The following is a 5,453-nucleotide window of genomic DNA, read 5'->3' as shown; positions in this document are numbered from 1 at the left end:
GTTGACGCGGCCGCTGTGTCCACGTGATCACTCATACTACGTCACACCGATGGCGGCATCTGCTTTTATAGTGGTGGAGCTCGGCCCCAATATGGGTTCCTCTTACGTAACAGATGGAAGGACGGACGAACGGGTTTGCTTGTTGGGTCGGCACATAAATGCGCATAAATGCATATAAATGCGCTCGTGTTTGTTTATTCTTCGTCCGTCTATTTAGGTACGCGCTGTGTGTAATAGTTATGAAGATATAAATGCTTAAGCATTTAAAAACATTCGACGGGGTCAAAAAAGCAAAGCTTAAAGAGGTGTTTCGTTTTTCCACTTATTTGTTTTCATACACTGAATGCCTTGCGCCGGATAAAAAGCAAGCCAAAAATTTAGCTGAATAAGAAACTTTTCAGTAAGAAAAAATAGAGAGAAAGAGAGAAACAACTGTATGTGACGAAGTGGGCTCGCGCTCTTTCTTGAAGGAACTCACATTTTGCAACGTCTTCCATCACGCTGCTCGCGTCCGTGATCACCTTTCGCAAACTGGCGTCTCACTACTCTTCACGGGGCATAAAATCACGATGTGGATTTGAGAAGATTTGCTGGAACTTTGCGCCGTGATTAATCTGTCTGAGGTCAAGCGGCAGGGAGAGGCATATAAAAGTGGGAGTTCATGGTGGGTGGAGGGAGTGTTGGTGTGGCTATGTCGCGTGATGAAAGACGCGTCTGCCATCCAAGGTGATAGCACGCACCGGCTAAAGAAAGAGTTCCGCTTGGGCCAACGATGTGTCGCAATGTGCAGCAGTCGCCTGGCCGGAGATAGGCTCTTCTGTAAATTGCGCAAGTCACTCGCATGTTTTCTTTCTTTTTACTCTCTTTCGCATATGCAGAGATGTTCTTTTGCTTAGTTGAAAACGCTAAGCTACCCGCTTCCAATTTATTCATTCTCGTTGTCAGGCTGCTAGTCTGCCTGTCATTAACGCCACATGAAAATATTCGTACGCATCTGGCGGTGCATAAGGAAGAATGGTCGTATTGCGCGGTGGCCTGAGCTGCCATTACCATAACTTACTTCGCACATTCAGCTGGCCAACTCCCATCCGATGGCCTCATGGTGGCATGTTAGTTATCATACTCACCGCATTCTTCTCGTGCCTCTCGCACGTGCAGAAACGAGCGGACACTCTGCTTGGTTCGCTGGGATGGCAAGCTCAGTGAATGCCGACCTTAGGCACACTGCAGCGCATTCATTTCATGGAGGAATAAATGGCAGCGCTTAACATTACGCAATGCCCATCGCATCTCTGCGGCCTGTACGTTGGCTTACTTTTTCATCTGCTGCCCAACCTGAAATACCGGCATTCCCGGTTGCCTTACGAGCGCATAACGACGAGGCTGTAGGGGCAGGCAGTGACACAGGGACGGACCTTAGGGCTACGTAAATGTTTTTCGTGAATTACAGCTGGGCCGTTGCTGAAGAGCAGCTGCTCGTGGACAATTGAATCTGTGCTTCCGATCGTAAGCACCCAATTTTCACATGGAGTAATCCATGCCTGTAGGCCTGGAGAAGGGGATAAGCGGACTTGGGAGGTTCTTCAGTCATTTCATCAACCAATCAATCAATCAATCAATCAATCAATCAATCAATCAATCAATCAATCAATCAATCAATCAATCAATCCGTGTCCCCATGTTTTAAAACGACTTTCCATTTTTAAAACGACTTTCCACAGTGCAGTAATTGTTGTGAGGTCACTCTGAAACCACAAGCGGTCCCACACGATACCGGCCACACAAAATTGGTTCGCCACAAACTTCCTCTAAAACCTGGTCGTTACTCCGGTGAAGCGTTCCAAGTTAGCGGGATTGGGGCTGCATGGACGGTTCGAATTTCTTTCCGCCTCGCGGTCCTGGCGGGCAGCACGCTTACGGGACCACCACCATGGGAGAGCGCATGGAAAGGAGCTACGCAAGCGCTTGGAACGCCCTTAAGGTAGGGCGGTGCGAAAGCAGAGATCGTCGGCGCTTGTCAAAGTGTAGTATGTGTTCTTAGCAGCTTAATAACTAATACAGGTTGTATTCGGACCTGCGGTATTCAACTTGTTTTTGCAATTCGGTGGAGTGTTTAAAGCCTGCTTCACCACCTAAGCTATCTTCGGGATTGGCCCACGTATGGGATGAAATTCTCGATCTACACAGCTCCATAGACCCACGTATTTTTTTCCTGGAACCTATGCATATACAGCTTCACTGTAATAGACCTTCTGTTCATCTGATGGTTGTTTATATAACAAGGCTTCAAGCTTCAAAATGGTGAAAGCCATAGCCAACTGCACAGCCGGCTTATTTTACTACGCTTAAGGTGCCACATTGTCTGCCATTCCTGCGATGTAGTGTCGATGTAAGACATTGGTGCAACAAGCGAATTTTGGTGTTCTGAAACCGAATGAACATCCTTGTCTTTTTCACTACTTACAACACCTAAAGTGTATTTGAAACCGTGCATTACAGGAAAATAAAGAATTACTGCAACATAAAAAATATTTCTTTAAAGGGCCATTCACCAGGCCCCATGGCAAAATTTGGTTATACACTGAAAGTTGTTACGGGTCCTCTAGGGAGCGTTCTTCCGCAAAAATTTTTCAAATCGGCTCATTAATAGTCGAGAACAGCAATTTACAAGAGAACAAAATTTACAATAGGCAGCGAGGCACTGGAAGTCGTAAGGGAATACATCTACTTAGGGCAGGTAGTGACGGCTGTTGCGTTTCGCCTGCGACACGTGGTTTTGCCGGCGCGACGGCGGCGGGGCGGCGGACATTTTGGCCCGATCGTCGTCACCGCAACACTCATCGCCAGGTGTTTCCAGGCGCGTCTGCGGCGATGCGACCGCCTAGGGATTTCGTTCCAGTCATTGTGCCCGAAACAGGCGATGCCAAAGCAGGGATCTCATTCCAGTTATTGGGCCCGAAACAGGCGATGCCAAAGCAGGGATCTCGTTCCAGTCATTGTGCCCGAAACAGGCGATGCCAAAGCAGGGACCATCTTCTCGTTACAGTCATTGTGTCCGACCGGCAGCGCCACGACAGTGTGCTGCGCAGCGCCACGACAGTGTGCTGCGCAGCGCCACGACCAGGTGCTACGAGATCGTGCGCAGCGCCACGACATGGTGCTACGGCATCGCTACGACAGTGTGCGTCACCATTAGCCCATTGTACATTCACATGCTCGTCTTTTGAGGGGTTCCTTCTTGCCCTCAACTGCGAGAGTATAAAAACAGCTGCCCCCGGACGCCAGAGGAGGGCTCCGATTTCTTCCGTTGAGTGAAGTGCTCTCCCGTCTCTCTACTTCGGTCAAACCTGACCGCCAACTCTTTGCGATGTTAAAATAAACAAGTTGTTTCGTTGTTACCTGTCGACTCATGCTTTGCCGGGACCTTCGGATGCTTGCAGTTGTACCCCAGGCCGCCAGGCCAACGCTACCCTTGGGGCTTGCGACCCAGGTACAACCACGGGCGTCAGCGCCGAGTTCCCAACAGATCGTACCAGAAGTCAGATCCAAATATCTGGTTGCCAGCGGTGAGATCGCCTACGACTTCAAACAACAGTCTGCCAGCGGTGAGATCGCGACAACGGAGGCCAGCAGCAAAGAGATGCAGTTGACAGTATGCTGAGCAGCTCAACGACGATCCGGGAGCAGTGCAACGAGCCCTGTGTGACGACTGGTTGCCTGCAGCGGAACGACTGCGCGGAATTCCTGCCTGCGAGGTTTGGTGAGTGCGGGACTTTCTTCTTCTGAGCGTTGCCAGGCTTTTTGTTAGTGTCAGAAACAGAGCTGGTAATTGTGGTTGTCGTTGCTGCCGGGTTAGTTTGCGGCAAGACAATAGTAAGCAGTAGAGAAAGCAGCATTCAGAGCAGCCATGGATTTGAAGTCGTTGCGCAAACCGAAATTGTTGGAGCTTGCAAGAGAGTTGGGTCTGGATGTCTCAGACAAACTCAGAAAACCAGAACTGCTAAAGGCTATTCTTGAGTTAGAGGCTGAGGATGACGAGCTGTCGGAATGCCTTGAGACTATTGAAGAGAGGGAGACTGCAAAAAGAGAAGAGCGCGAACGTAAAGAACAGAAAGAGCGAGAGCAACAAGAGAAAAAAGAAGAGCGTGACCGTCAACACGCTTTGGAAATGAAGCGTCTCGAGATAGAGATGGAACGCGCTCGTAATGGAAGTCAGGCACACGGTGCAGGAGAACGCGTATTGTTCAAAATGACTGACCTGATGCGGCCGTTTAAGCTTGGAGAGGACATTGGTTTGTTCCTGGTTAACTTTGAGCGAACGTGCGAGAAGCAGGGGTTCTCTCGGGAAACGTGGCCACAGCGCTTGCTCACTTTGTTACCCGGCGAGGCGGCCGACGTAGTCGCTCGCTTGGATAGAGAGGAAGCAGAGGATTTCGACAAAGTAAAATCGAGTCTGCTAAAAAAAGTACCGGCTGTCTGCGGAGGCGTTCCGTCGGAAGTTTCGGGAAAATGAGAAAGGCAAAAGTGAGTCATATACAGAGTTTGCGTATAGGCTTATGTCGAACATGCAGGAGTGGCTCAAAGAAGAGAAAGCGTTTGGTGACCACGATAAAGTTCTGCAGTGTTTCGGGCTAGAGCAGTTTTATAGTCGGTTACCGGAGAACGTGCGATACTGGGTCTTGGATAGGCCAGACGTGAGTACGGTGGCTAGAGCCGCTGAGCTAGCCGAGGAGTTTGTGACGCGTCGAGCTCGCGGAGCTAAGGACGGTCAAAAGGGTGAATTTGGCTCCAAGTCTGAGAGGCCAAGGTTCACGCCCATGAGATTTAAGGGGGACACGCGTAGTGAGGATGCGAGTGAAAGCAATCCGACCAAACGTAAAGAGACGGCAGCCGAAGCCGAACGCAGAAAGCGGTTCGAGATGAGGCGAGCGGGCGTTTGTTATACGTGCCAGAAGCCGGGTCACTTTTCGGCGCAGTGTCCGGAAACAACACCAAAAGTTGTGTTTTTTTCAATAGGCAGCACTGACGAGAACATGAAGCTTCTTGAGCCTTACATGCGAGACCTCCTCGTAAACGGGAAAGAGTGCCGAGTGCTTCGCGATTCCGCAGCTACGATGGATGTAGTTCACCCGTCTTACGTAGAACCCCATATGTTCACGGGCGAGTGCGCGTGGATCAAGCAAGCCGTGGAAGCTCATAGCGTGTGTCTGCCGGTAGCAAAAGTGCTTATTGAAGGACCTTTCGGAGCGCTTGAGACGGAGGCGGCAGTGTCATCTATGCTGCCACCCCAGTACCCGTACCTATTTTCAAACAGGTCCGATCACCTCCTGCGCGAGAAGGGGCTTTTGTTTGGTGAAGCTAGTGTTCAGGCCTTAACCAGATCGAAGGTTCGGGAGCTCGCTGCAAAGGCGGTAGTTGCGGGGCCGACGTTATCAAACAACGAAAAAGGGTCA

At 50.2% G+C, this 5,453-nt stretch overlaps 1 pseudogene; it reads left to right on the top strand.

Annotated features, from left to right (window-relative positions):
* The first annotated feature begins 2,003 nt into the window (after positions 1 to 2,003).
* On the top strand, positions 2,004 to 2,175 carry LOC142583803 (U2 spliceosomal RNA; annotated as a pseudogene).
* Positions 2,176 to 5,453: the final 3,278 nt, after the last annotated feature.

Source organism: Dermacentor variabilis, chromosome 5 (assembly GCF_050947875.1).
Source record: "Dermacentor variabilis isolate Ectoservices chromosome 5, ASM5094787v1, whole genome shotgun sequence".
NCBI classification, from domain to species: Eukaryota; Metazoa; Arthropoda; class Arachnida; order Ixodida; family Ixodidae; genus Dermacentor; species Dermacentor variabilis.
Note: the sequence above shows the minus strand (reverse complement) of the source record. Positions and strands in the feature narration are given on the sequence as shown.